Source organism: Choloepus didactylus, chromosome 1, assembly GCF_015220235.1.
Source record: "Choloepus didactylus isolate mChoDid1 chromosome 1, mChoDid1.pri, whole genome shotgun sequence".
Classification (NCBI taxonomy): domain Eukaryota; kingdom Metazoa; phylum Chordata; class Mammalia; order Pilosa; family Megalonychidae; genus Choloepus; species Choloepus didactylus.
Genome location: NC_051307.1, coordinates 233,333,049 through 233,346,782, shown reverse-complemented (window position 1 = coordinate 233,346,782; position 13,734 = coordinate 233,333,049). Strand labels below are relative to the sequence as shown.

At 39.6% G+C, this 13,734-nt stretch overlaps 1 protein-coding gene across 1 annotated transcript in view; it reads left to right on the top strand.

Moving 5' to 3' along the window:
* Positions 1-13,734, top strand: part of CRBN (cereblon) — a 422,075-nt gene that overhangs the window by 223,128 nt on the left and 185,213 nt on the right. The window lies entirely within an intron of this gene.

Sequence of the window (13,734 nt, the reverse complement as noted above, 5' to 3'; positions counted from 1 at the left end):
CATTCACTTTGGAGACACCTGACATTGTGCCAAACAGATCATAAAATTTCAGAGGTGGAAGGGCACTTTGGCAATTATCGCATCCAAACCCTATCCTTTAAAAAAACAAACAAAAATTAGTAAGGAACTCAAACCTCTAGAGACAGGTTCTCAAAAAGTCACACATGGCCAGACTAGACTCCTGGTCCAGTACTTTCCTTCCCCGTGATCCTTCCCCTGCTATGTTGTCCCACAGCCATTGTAAGCCCAGGGCAGAGCTCAAAACACACTGTGGCTCTAAAAAGAACAAAGCTGTTCCTGGTAAATAGCATAATAGCAACCCAAATAAACAGCACAGAAGCTTCTAACATATGAAAATGGCATGTTAGAAAAGCTTTAATTAGCCAAAACTTCAAGGGAACCAAATCTGGGGCTCCTTGTAGCCTAGCCAGATGGTCAGTATAGCCACGACCAGCTTTTCCTGAATCCTGGAGCTCGTGAAGTGCTATTTACAGGTCCAGGCCCAGCATTATTCCTGGGGAATGGCATGCCCTCCCCACCCCTTTGGCTCTTCTTCTTCATCTTCGTTTCTGTGTAAATGTAGACAGTGGTGGCAGCTAGTCTTTAATGAGCTCTATGCTAACTGCTCATCAAACTATGTTAAGCGTTTGAAATGTGTTCTCTCGTTAATGCTTGTAAGAGCCCTATGAGATAGTTATTATAGTGTTCCCAATTGTGAGATAAGGACACTAGGCTCAGAGAGGTTAAGTAACTTTTCCAGGGTCGTACATTCTGGGAATGTGCACAGCAGAATTTAGATGCAGATTGGTCTGTTTCCAGGTTCTAGACTCTTGATCACTATGCTGTTCTGACTCCCCAAGTCTCTTAGCCTTTTTCCTTGCCTTATTTTTCTCATCTGGAAAATAAAGATTTTGGTCTAATTAATCTCCGAGTTTGCTTCTGACTCTTTTCTGTGAGTCTGTGAGAGGAGAGTTAACCAGGTTTGAAATAGGATCACAAATTGGCTCACACTACTAATGAGCTATGCAGAGAAAATATTTCTTCATTATTTTTGTTTGTAACCACTGTCTTCCTTGCAATCTTTCACTTAAGCTTTCAGTCCAATCCCTGACTTAGTCCAACGTAATAATAGAACAGTCCTTTAGATGACATGCGATCTCTGAGTCCTCTCTTTCTCTCTTGCTTCTCTCTAAAATGATGTCTAGGAGGGTTTACTTGGCCTTGAGAATCTGTGAGAAAGGGATTCTCAGTCCTGCCTGGGCTCTGTGGTAGTGCTCCTTGGATGCTGGGGCTGTGCTCACCCCCTTGGCATTTGTGGCTGAAGATACCATCTGGCATACTGGTCAAACTGGTGCACCCCCTTAGCTTGGTCAGGGCCCAGCAGCCATCCCTGGCTGAGTCAACATTGCTGGGGCTTGCTTTCTCTGGCTCATTTAACATACTTCTCCCTGTTCCCCAGTCCCCATGATTTAGGCATGACTACATCTCAGTCCAGGCCTAACCTACCTCTCTGCAAAGACCTCTGCAGAGTCACCTGCCCCCATTACGGTGACTGCCCAATAAATGCCCCGGACAGATGCTTCTCTACTTCTGGGACCCCTTGGCATGAATCAGATGGAACCTGGGAAAGCTGAGCATCATATATCCTACTCCAAGCTAAGGTGCCCAGCCGGGTGTACTTTGACATGGCCTCTCCCAGGCTGATGTGGAAAGAGCCCTGGAGTTCCTCCCTCATCTGTTTCCTGTGCACCTAATTCTTATGCAGTTAACAAATTAAACATAAATATAAGGAACTTTACATTTTCTTAAATGTTCAAATGCTCTATAAAATTATAGTAAGATTTCAACTTGAAGTCGCTTGTCTTTATCAATTAGCCAATTACATATTTCATAATGGAATTATATGGATAACTTAATAGAACAAATTTTTGTAAACATTACAATTACATAAAATATCAAATTACATAAAATACCAAATGAACAGACTCTTTACCTCAAAAATAGGAGTTGGATTCTCATAAATATGTCTATGCCTAATTCTAAATCTTCCAATGGTTGAAACAACTTTGTTCTCTAAGGAAGCTATGCTATCCTACAAATTCGGGAAATTACTTGAAGTAGCAGAATGATCAGAGGTATCAGCTCAGCCTACTAGCTGGTTCTTGGGGCACCTCTTATGGGAAGCACTAAATACAATGGATAACTGCTCAGTCAATGACCCTGCAAGTGAAGATGGAGTGTTGCCATGTAGCCTGTAGGCCTGAGTTCTGGTTACTCCCTACTTAATACTTCCATCCCCCACCCATGCTGATTGCCTCATTGGTTTGAGCATTTCTATCTAACTCAAAAGTTACAGGCTCTCCTTGCAGTTCTTCAAACTTCCCTCACACATTCTTACGTCTATACCCTCCTGGTACTATGCTTCCCCACCTAGGAAGCCTCTATTACCCTCTCTGACCAGTAGCTCATAGAGGGGTTTCAGGAGAATCACTAGAGAGACCTTTTGAAAATAGAGATTATAATCCAGTAAATCTGATTCAAATCCAAATTATCTTTTTGTTTTTAAGCTCCACTGTTGTGGTTTGGGAACTAGTGGCCTAAAATGGCCCATTGCATACCCAACTCCCAGCTGCACAAAGCAACAGAAGATGGCCCTAGACGAGAAATCGAGAGATCTGATTTCTAGTACTAATTCTCCGAACTAATCAGTCGTGTAATCATGTGTGGGTCACCACCTTTGCAGGCATATATTTTTCCATGAATTCTTATTACAATTATTGAGCGTTTACCATGTGCTAAATCTTATGTGTTATAAGATTCCGTGTGCATTATCTCATGCAGTCATCACAGCAGTGCTGCCAATTCCCTCCTTTTTAACCCCATTTCACAGAGGAAATAAACGTAGAGCATTTGAATAAATCACCCAAGGTTAGGTCATAGCTGATAAATGCTCTCGTCTGAAGCCAAACCCAGGTCTGCTGAGTCTGCATCCCTTGCTCTGGACCAGTTACCAGATGCCTTCCATGAAGAGCACCCTGTGAGCCCATGAAATATAATTTACTGGTCCATTTGGGAAGAAATGCCTTTAATCATGTCTGTTGCATCATTAGGGCTCATTACAACTGAGGCACACTTTTTTTTCTGAGTTTGAATTTCAGATCAACAATTTTTTATTGTATTTTTTATTGTAGAATATAGCATACATACATAAAAGTGGTAACTTTCCAAGTGCAATTTAACAAATAGTTAGCAAATTTCAAAGAATATTAGAGGTTACAATTCCAGTGTTTGTTATTTCCTTATTATGAAATATAATATATATACAAAAAGGTATCTTTCAAAGTATGCTTTAACAAGTAGATATATAGGAAATTTCCAAAGTTATTATGAGTTATAGTACCATAGTTTACATTATTTCCTTATTGTGAAATCTATCATATATACAAAAAGGTAGAGCTTTCAAATTATAATTTAACAAGTAGCTATAGAACAGATTTCAAAGGATGCTGTGGGTTCCAGTTCCACCATTTCAGTTCTTTCCTTGTAACTATTCTAAAACTCTAGCAACTAAGAAAAAGAAAATTATATAAAGATTCTGTATTCATAATCTTTTGTTAAATTTCATAATGTCTGTTGCTACCCCTTTCCCTAGTGTAATCCCTTTCCCGATCTCCAGGGATGTCTAGGCAGTGACCACCCTAACTTGTTCATGTTGAAAAGGGGTGTCCACTTTATAAGCAAAGGGGACACATTTGGTTGATGTTCTTGAAGAGGCTATTGCCTCTGGGTTTGGGGACTTATCTGGCATAGGGGCATTCTGAAGGATTTAAGTTTCTGAAGAATGAGCATAATGAGTGAAACTTGATTATAGAGTTTCAGATAGGGATCTGGGTAATGTTTAAGGTTTTCGGGACTACCGTTGAATTGGGCTTATCATACTGTGGACACTTGGCGTATCTAGGTGAGAGGCACATTATTTTTTATAATCTTGCTCAGGATCTGGAATTGCTATGGAAATTATCAATGGAGGACCGTTAATTTTTTTGTTTTATCTGGTTTGGTTTAATGCTAATTGGATCATCTTTGATATTTGTCTCCATAGGTTTTCAGAAGGAAAGGGAAGCAGTCATTTTAGGATTTTGAGCTCAGGACTGTATAAGGAGCCCAACAATGATACGCAATAATAGGCAAACAACAACTACTGCTCCCTCCCCGTTCCCAGAGCATCATGGTACATTTCACATCACTTTGTTTTACCGAGGCCATGTGGGATGCAGAGGATAGCAAGAGGTTCGTTAAGTTAAATTCCCCAATAATTTTCCAGCTTAGCTGCAGTGACTTTTTTTTTTTCCTCCATCTTTAGGGCAGGCTGTAAACTGATGGATGTGGGATGGCTTAATTCTCGCCTGCACTCAATTGACTTTTACTCACATTTCTCTGTTTACTTGCTGTTCATTTTGCAAGGAAATAAAGTGTCCCTCTTCACACTTCAGCACTTGAAAGGAAAGAAATTATTTGGTGAGGACAGAGATGCTTTAGTTTGCAGAAAATGTTAGCAGGCTCAGGGATGTTCAGCCTCATTTAGAGGCAAGGGTGAGAAATTCCACATGGTTTATATTGTGGGTTTTGGGATTGTGCTTGTAGAAATAAAACAAGACCATATATTGCACTACAATTTAGCAATTTCCACAGCAGCCCACCAGTGCCCCTGGGATTTGTGAGTGTAAGGTGAGGCAATCCATTGGGATTAGGGTGAGAGGAAGATGGTTTCTATTTTTCCACTTAGAACATAGTTCAAGTCACAAGCAAGCAGATGCTTATGTAAAAATAAAAACAAAAATTTGGGGGGCAGGGTGTAAGACCAGCCCAGTGTTGTCTCTGGCAACGAGACCAGTGCACATGAATACAGCCCTCCTACTTATTTCAGAAACTTAGGAAAGTTTAAACTCACCCAATTATCTTGCCTCCAGTGTTGCTAGTTCTTATGTAGGAAGAAGAAGCAATGGTGACAGCTAGGGTCTAGAAAAAGAAAGATAGAGAATGAGAACAAAGCCATGTCTTCAGAAACATCCTAGTGGAGGAATAAGTACACAATTAAAATGTTTTGGAGGGACTAACCTTCCAAAGCACTGAGAATTATATTTTCTGCAGGGGACTTTTCAAAAATTTCATTGTAACTTTTCACATTTAGGTTTACAAGACCAGATTCTGGGCAACTGCTTTTCTCCATATATCACTGGGAAAGTGTTAATGCTTGAAGAGAAGCTGGCTTATAGAATGAAGTCTGTTATGGGTTGAATTGTGCCCCACAAAAACATGTTGGAATCTTAACCTGCAGTACCTGTGAATGTGACCTTTTTTGGAAATAAGGGCTTTGCAGAGATACTCAAATTAAGATGATGCCATACTGAATCAGGGTGGGCCCTAATCCAGTAGGACTGGTCTCATTGTCAGGAGAGGAGGACAACCACAGTAGAAGGTCATGTGAAATGAAGGCGGGGATTGGAGTGGTTCATCTCCAAGTAAAGGAGTGCCAGGAGCTGCTGAAAAACAATGGAAGCTAGAAAAGGCAAGGAAAGGATTCTCCCCTATGTTTCTGACAGAGGGCAGCCCTGCCAACACCTTGATTTCACACTTGTAGCCTCCAGAACCATGAGACAATACACTGATGTTGTTTCAAGCCACCTGGCTTTTTGTACTTAGTTCAGCAGCCTTGGAGAACTAAAACAAATCCCAAAGGGCAAAAGTAGGGGAGAGATTCTAGTTCATGATTAGGGTCAATCATTGCGACTACAGGGGCAGGCACTAGTATTTGAGTAAAACTTCCTTTGTGGGTCAGGCCTAGAATGGGGTCACAGAGGTAGGGCCTCTATTTGGGCTACTTTCATGGTTGCCGCTGTTCCCTTACTCATGGCCCTATCAACTCAGACACAGCTCCTTCCACGACTGCAAGTCAGCCCCAAAGCTCTGGATCAAGATGATTTCAGGGATTTGCTCCTTCTAGAACCCATAACTACTGTCCTCATTCTCTCCTCGATTCCTTCTCCCCAGCCACCCAGGGGATTGCATAGCCATTCTTTCAAGTCTTAAGAACAAAAGGTACCCTGAATACCTCCTTTCCTTGGAAAATGGGATCAGCCCTCCTGAGTGTGTACTTCCTAGGGAGGCTACTTCTGTGATTTAACTTGATTTGCCATCATGGAAGTGGCTCCTCCAGCCCCAGTCAAGCCTTGAGTTGACTACAGTCCCAGCTGCCCCCTAGATGCACCCTCATCAGTGACCCTGAGCCAGGACCACACAGCTAAGCCACTGCAGGATTCCTGCCTCTCTGAAAGGGTGAGAGATGACATGCATTTGTTGTTTTAAGCCACTGAAGTTTGGGATAATTTGTCATGCAGCCTTAAACAAACAATGCAACTATTATTATTTTCATTTTTACAGAAATGGGAAGAGAAGCTCAGAGAGGTAAAGTATGTTGTCTAAAATAACACTTCTAGGAAATAGCAAGCCAAAGCACAAACCCAAGGCTATCTGACTCCCAGCCCCATGAACTCACCCATTGGACTGTCTACTTTTCAGAGTAGAGAAAATGAACAGAAGATCTCCTTGCTTATACTTGAAATACATAAAATCACGATAATGAAAATGTGTTGCCAAATTTTAATGATTTGTTTTATTCTTATTAACAATAAAGATATTTAATTTTCGTAGTATTATAAGCCAGAACTATTTTCAAAATTCTTGGGGGGCCCACTCAAATCATACTTCTATCCATGTTTCTCATCCAAGTCTACAGCATTTTTCCAAATTCACTGACAACTGCACTTTCAGTCCCCTCTACAATCCTTTCTCCTATGGGCTCCTAACATCCCATATAAACCCCTGGGTCTTGAACACGTCTGGAAATAATGGAGTATGCACGTTCCTATTCTCTCTTGGCTGCCTCTCTCAGAACTTCTGCAGCTAATTCTTATCCTTTTATTTTAACAACTCACTGAACAATCCCTTATAGATTCTTTGGGATTTTCTATATAAAGAATCATGCCATCTGTGAATAGTGATAGTTTAATTTCTTTACTATTCCAGTTTGGATGTCTTTCTTTTTCTTGCCTAATTGCTCATGCTGGAACTTCCAATACAATATTGGGTAGCAATGGAGAAAGTGGATGTCTTTGTCTTGATGCTGATCTTAAGGGAAAAATTTCAATCTTTCATCATTGAATATAATGTTCCTGTAGGTGTTTCATAAATGCCCTTTATCATATTGAGGAAGTTCCCTTCTATTCCTGTTTTTCTAAGTGTTTTTATCATGAACAAGTGTTGGGTTTGTCAAAGGCCTTTTCTGCATCAATTGAGAGGATTACATATTTTTCCTTCATTTTGATTAATATGGTATATTATATTGATTGACATTTGTATGTTGAACCACCCTTTCATTCTTGGTATATTTTAAATCCCACTTTGTCATGGAATTGATTTGCTAGTATTTTGTTGAGGATTTTTCCATCTCTATTCACAAGGTAAATTTGTCTTTAATATTCTGTTTTTTGTGATGTCATTATCTGTCTGTGTGGTCAAGGTAATGTTAGCCTCATAGAATGAGTTAGGAAGTGCTCTCTCTTCAGTATCTTGGAAGAGTTTGATGAGGATTAGTGTTAATTCTCCCTTAAATGTTTAGTGGAATTCATGAGGCAAATTTTCATAAATGCCCTTTATCATATTGAGGAAGCTCCTTTCTATAGGTAAATTTTGATTCAGAAAAAATATAGGGACATTTCATTTCACAGGCTATTTCTAGGCATAACAAAAGGGCATTTTAAAAAGGAACCACCTGAGAACACGGGTTCTGGATCTGCAAAGGGTCAGGGGGATAACTGCTGTGGCATATGTAGTACATCTCAGAATGTCAGGCAGAAGGCAAAGTGATTTGCTTGCCCTTCTTCCCTTAGTTCTCTTTAAGCTCTTTGAGGTAGATATCATCCTCATTTTGTAAGTAAAGAAATGGTGGTTCGCAAAGTTTAAGTAATGTGTCCTTGCTCAAGTTTATAGACATTTGAGGGGCAAAGGCAGAATTTGAACCCAAGCTCATGCCCTCTACTACACATACCAACAATCTTGGAATGAAAGGAAGGCTGAATTGATCACCAGGTCTCAATTTCACCATAAATCGGTTCTAGGTAGAAAAGCTTTGTCTCTTCTTGAAAGCACGTGGTCAAAGTAAGATTTTGTTCCCCATTTTGTGAGTGTACTTTGAGAAAACTTTTAAAAAGTAAGAAAAAAGGAAGAAAAGTTGTAAAACTTTGTGGTAACAGGACATTTGTCACAGAAGTACTATTTCCTATTCTTTCAAAGAAAAATCAAGTATTTTGTTGAACTAATACATTTGAAGCTACTTTTATACATCAAGTACTTTTGTACTTCAATTCTACTTCAAATACAGGGTGTCCTCTTTTTTTTACATTAGTAGAAACAGGTTTTGATCACAGATCTTTTTCAGGTCTTTAGTTTCCACTTCCTAAATCATACACAAGCTGATTCTGAAATTTTGAAAGTGTTCCAAGGAGCAGAGATCTCCAATGCACCTTATATCCAGGAGGAGCAGATTTTGATTCTCATCCAGTTATTGAGAAAGGCTCGATAATGAGGGCCTCTCACTGGAAAACAGGGGCTGCCTAGGAATTGGTGACTGTTGTTTGGTTATTTACTCATCTGTCAAATTTTGTCATGGTTTCCGTGTGGCAGTAGAATCTAGCATTAGTTGTGAAATCCTACTCAGTGTGCTCTTAAGTACATCACACACCTATTTCTTTTCTGGACAAGTAGGGGAAGTGGAAATATTTAGCCAATTTACTGTTTTTCTCATTAAAGGTAAACAACTGGTTTCAATGATTTCTATGTGTATTGACACATTTAGGACCTGAATGTAAGATGGATGGATGGATGGATGGATGGATGGATAAGGGAGGGAATAACATTTGTTGAGCATATTTTATGTCCCAAACACTGTTATTAGCATTTCAGATATGTTTTTTATTGAATTGGTGTATTTATTCATAGCCAGAACCTTAGTGTGTAGTCCAAATAAAAGAATCTGTTTGAGATACATCTGTGTAATCTTTTCAATCAGGATGTGGGAAAAAAAGCATTACTGGTGCTTTATTGCTGCAATTTTCAGGCACGTTAACATCATCCCCAAAAGAATGATCTTTAATAAGTGGCATTTTGAATGATTATTATAACTTATATTTTCATAATGCTTTTGAAAATATAGACCTAGATTCCAGCATCACTGATGACTCCCTGTGCTTCAATTAAGATAGAAGCCTGTGGTATGTATGTGAATGTGTGTGTATTTCTTTCTATTTTTTTTTTTTTTCATGTTAAGTGAACTGCTCTATGAGGTTCAAGCAAATTAGTATGTTTATCTCTTCATAGAGTTGGATAAAGGTAATCGTATCCTTGGGCTTTGCTGGAGACAAGTGATAGTATACTCACCTTGTCAGAAATTAGGACACTCTTGTCTGTTTGCCACTAGTACAGTGAGGAGGAGTGCCTGTTACTATTATCATTGCTACTAATGTAATAACAACAATGATAGTAGAAGTTATCATTTACTGAACACTTCATGAGCACTAAAAATAGTGCTAAACACAAACAAAAAGCTAAAACTAAGAGATTAGATGATTTACCTAAAGTCACACATAAGAGAAAGAGAGAGAAAACAAAGACTATACCCAGCATCTTCTGGATCCTAATTTTGGACTTTGGAATCAGGAATCTCTTTGATGAAAGTAACTGAAATCCAACTTAAACTGGTTTATGCAAAAATAAGGATTTATTGATTCACATTACTGAAAAGTCTAGAGGTAGTTTTAGCTTCAGGTTCTGTATCCAGGAGCTCAAATGTTATCTCCTCCCTCTCAGTCTCTCTCTCTCACTTTCTTGCTTTCTCCCTCTCTTACTCTGTCATTCTCCTCATCCCCCCATTGGCTCTGCTGTCTTGTCTATTGTTTTTTATTCTCCAGTAGGAAAGATAGCCTCCAGCAACTCTAGGCTTCTATTTATCACGTAGGCAAACCAATGGAAACAGCATTTTCCCCCAATTCAGTCTCAGAACTGAATATTATTGGCTTGCCTTAGTTCACATGCCTGTCCCTTAACCATTCACTGGGTGGGAGTTAGAATGCTCTGGCCAAATTTTATCAGAAAGGGTCATGGATACTGTTAAACAAAGATCACAGATATTTACCCAAGAACTGCCACCTCGCAGACTCCAGCCACCAGGTAACAGCCAATGCCTGGAGTCATGTGGCTTAGTCACACTCAGTCCTGAATCATCATCATAGTAGATTGTCTAGCTTAATCTTTTAGAAAACTACTGAAAATCTTCCCAATGGCAAAGGGTACAACTGGAAAACATTTGAATTATGCAAACGGACTGTTCTCAAAAGCTTCCAGAATCGTGACTATGAAGAATGAAAACAGGGCTTAAGGTAGTTCCCCACCAGTGAACAAACCAAAGATAGTGAATACAATGAGTATTTGGCCAGTCCTAGAAGTTAAACCTAAGAATTCAAGTCACATTCAAATCTAAAACCAGCACAAGGGCAGGATTTATTAAAAGGGTCAGATTAGTCACTGGTGATAAAAAGAAAATTGTAGAAGATCTTAGCCTACTTTTATACCATTTGTTTTTCTATATATTTATTCTCCCTGAACTGGCTCACTCCTGAAATACAGCTCTGTGTGTCTGAGGGAAATGATTGGCAGCTAAACAAATGGCAGAATAATGACTAAATGGAAAAACAGCTGAGTGCTATAATTTACAGATGATATGGCCACATCAAAGCAGTGAAATGAGCTCTCTTAGTTTAATAGTCCCCAGACTGCCATCTCTGGTGGTCCATTCTTCCGATTTTACAAGCCAGCTTTGCCTCGTTCACCTCCAGCCAGGAAGGAACTGGGGGAGAAAGGGCCTTGCTGTACTTTTTCATATACTGCATTGAGGCTTTTCTGCTCTCCCAGTCAGTCAGCAAAACCAATGCCAATATATCCAGAAAGAGACCAGCTTATCTGCCAAAGCTCTTATAGCCCGAAAGAAATTAATGGAAGATTAGTCAACAAGAATCTAATTGCGGAAATAGTGACCATGAATACCCAAGTACTTCAACATCCTGTGAAAATTCAGAGTGGAGGTCTCTTCCTTCAAAACATCCACAAGTAATTGGGCTTGTCATGTTGAAAGTTCTTGCTTGGTCTCTATTTTTCCATCTCATGTAGGGGCACAGTTGGCCACAGCATAATTTTTTATAATGTAAAAGCAGGAATTACTTGCTGCTTAATAAAATTAGAGCTAACAATCCTGCATTGCATCCCATTTTTTTTCACTCCCAGCATCAGAAGAGGATGCTTTCTCTTGGTCCCTCATAGCAATTTCCAATCATAAGCAATCTTAATATTTCATGGTTGTGTCATTATGAAGCTGGCAAGCACAAGTGACAGCTTCTTGATGAGATAACAAGTTATATGTAGATTTGAGTTGTTTTTCAGGCTTGTCATAAAAGACACTGTTACTTATCTTCCAAATTTTCAGGAACACAGTTAAGGCAAAATTGTGCACTTGGCACTCATAATTTCATTTCATTTAATCCCCACAGAAGCCTTAGAAGCAGGTACTATTTCATACCTCTCTTTCCACAGATAAGGAAAGTGAAACTCCAGAGGTTGTCACTTGACCAAGGTTACACAGCACGGCAGAGACAGGATTCAAACACACTTCATTCTCACAATAAACTTTAGACTCTTTCCAATCTCATTCCCAGCAATCTCCCCTTTTTCTGGCCACCAACATTCTGACTACCCTCAAATTGTTTCCATTCATCCCTGGTTAAAAACCTGCTTTCTGAGTCCTTCCTTCACACCCAGATGGCAGTTATTCCTTGCACAATCTTCAGGCGGAATCTACCTTGTTTACTCCAGGGATATTCACATTTTAACATTGCTTAGAAGTCTAAGCCTTTGGTCTTCCCAACATGACTGAGCATCCCGGTGACCTGGAGAGAGATTGCTCAGTTTATTTTCACAAGAAATGCCCCAGCCTCTGCCCTGTGAGACTGCTAACTCAGTAAGGCTAGAAACGGCCCCATTTTAAGAGGCCAGGAGTGATTCTGATGTACAACCAAGGTAGAGAATCACTGGTTTTAAAAGGATCAAATTGTAGTGGTGGCCTAAGAGATAGCAGCCTATAAACAAAGGAGATATGGGCAAGTTGCTAATCCAGAACATCTCAATGCAACATGGAGTACCGAAGTTACTGATTTCTTCACCCACGCTGGGTTATTACGTGCAGCCGTGCACCAAAGAATATTATTGCACAAAGGAATCTTAATGATCTGAAAAGCACCATGCCCTTAACAGATGTGCCAGATCTTGATATGGCATCGTCTTTTCTTCGATATGCTGAAAGAGAATTCTCCAGATGGGCATTTTACACACACTCATGTAGGAAACCAAACATATTGGCTTTATTTCTAGGGACCATACAGCTGAGAAGTAGAGAGTCGGCTCAAGCCACTTAGGCTAGCCTGACCATGGGATCATTATGGAGATTTTACCTGGTCCCTTAATTGTTGCTGAAGTGAGTGCAAAGTTAAAGTTCAAATGATTATCAAGTGAGCAAATTGAAATGCATTGGTTCCACCTCTTTCAGGTTGTTGCTGTGGAGGAGTGGTTCTCAAAGTGTGGTCCCAAGGCCAGTAGCATCAAGGTCATCTGAGAACTTGTTAGAAAAGCCAATTCTAGGTCCCCAGCTCAGATGTTTACTGAATCAGAATTTCTGGGGTTGGGGCCCAGCGATATGTGCTTTAACAAGCCCTAATATATGCTAAACTTTGAGAACCAAAACAGTTATCTTGGGGTTGTTTTCACAGAGCAGCACTTTTCAAAGTGTTTTCCATAAAATAATATATTACTTCAACAAAGTGCTGAAAAAGGGGGAGGTTTCATGGCCAAATGTGTTTGAAACGTACTATGTTTCTTCTCCACGTGCAGACTCATAGTATTATTATTTAGAAAAATTAAGATTCTGAAAAGTCCTCAAGTAAACAAGTAAAAATCCAGAATTTTACTGCAATCTTTTATCCCCTTAAAAGCTACTAACATTCCCCAGACTTAGTATTTCACAAAATACATTTTGGAAGGATTTGATAGTGAAGTTTTGGTAACCTAAAGATGGTGATACAAGCATATTGTAAATACGGTGTTCCACATTTACCTGTATTCTAAAATCCATCTCTTTTTGTTTCTAATACTCTCATGGAATTGCCATTTACTAAATGGGGAAAGGCAGTGGAAGGATCAAGTTTTAGGGAGAAATCATAAACACACTTTTGTGCATTGAATATCTAAGTAGAGATGCCAAGTCAGCTGAATGAAGTGCAGAAGCAAGATCCAGGCTGGGTAAAAAAATGTTGAAGACATCAGCTTTTATTTGGTTATAATAGTTTTCTACTGCTGCTGTAACAAATTACGACAAAATTGGTGACTTAAAACAAGAATGCAAATTTACTATCTTACAATTCTGGCACAGATCTCACTGGGCTAGAATCAAGGTGTCAGCAGAGCTGTGTTGCTTTTTGGAAGCTGTAGGGGAGAATTCATTTCCTTGTTGGTTCCAGTTTCTAGAGTAGGCTGTCTGCCTTCCTTGGCACAGGGTCCCCATCCTCCATCTTCAAA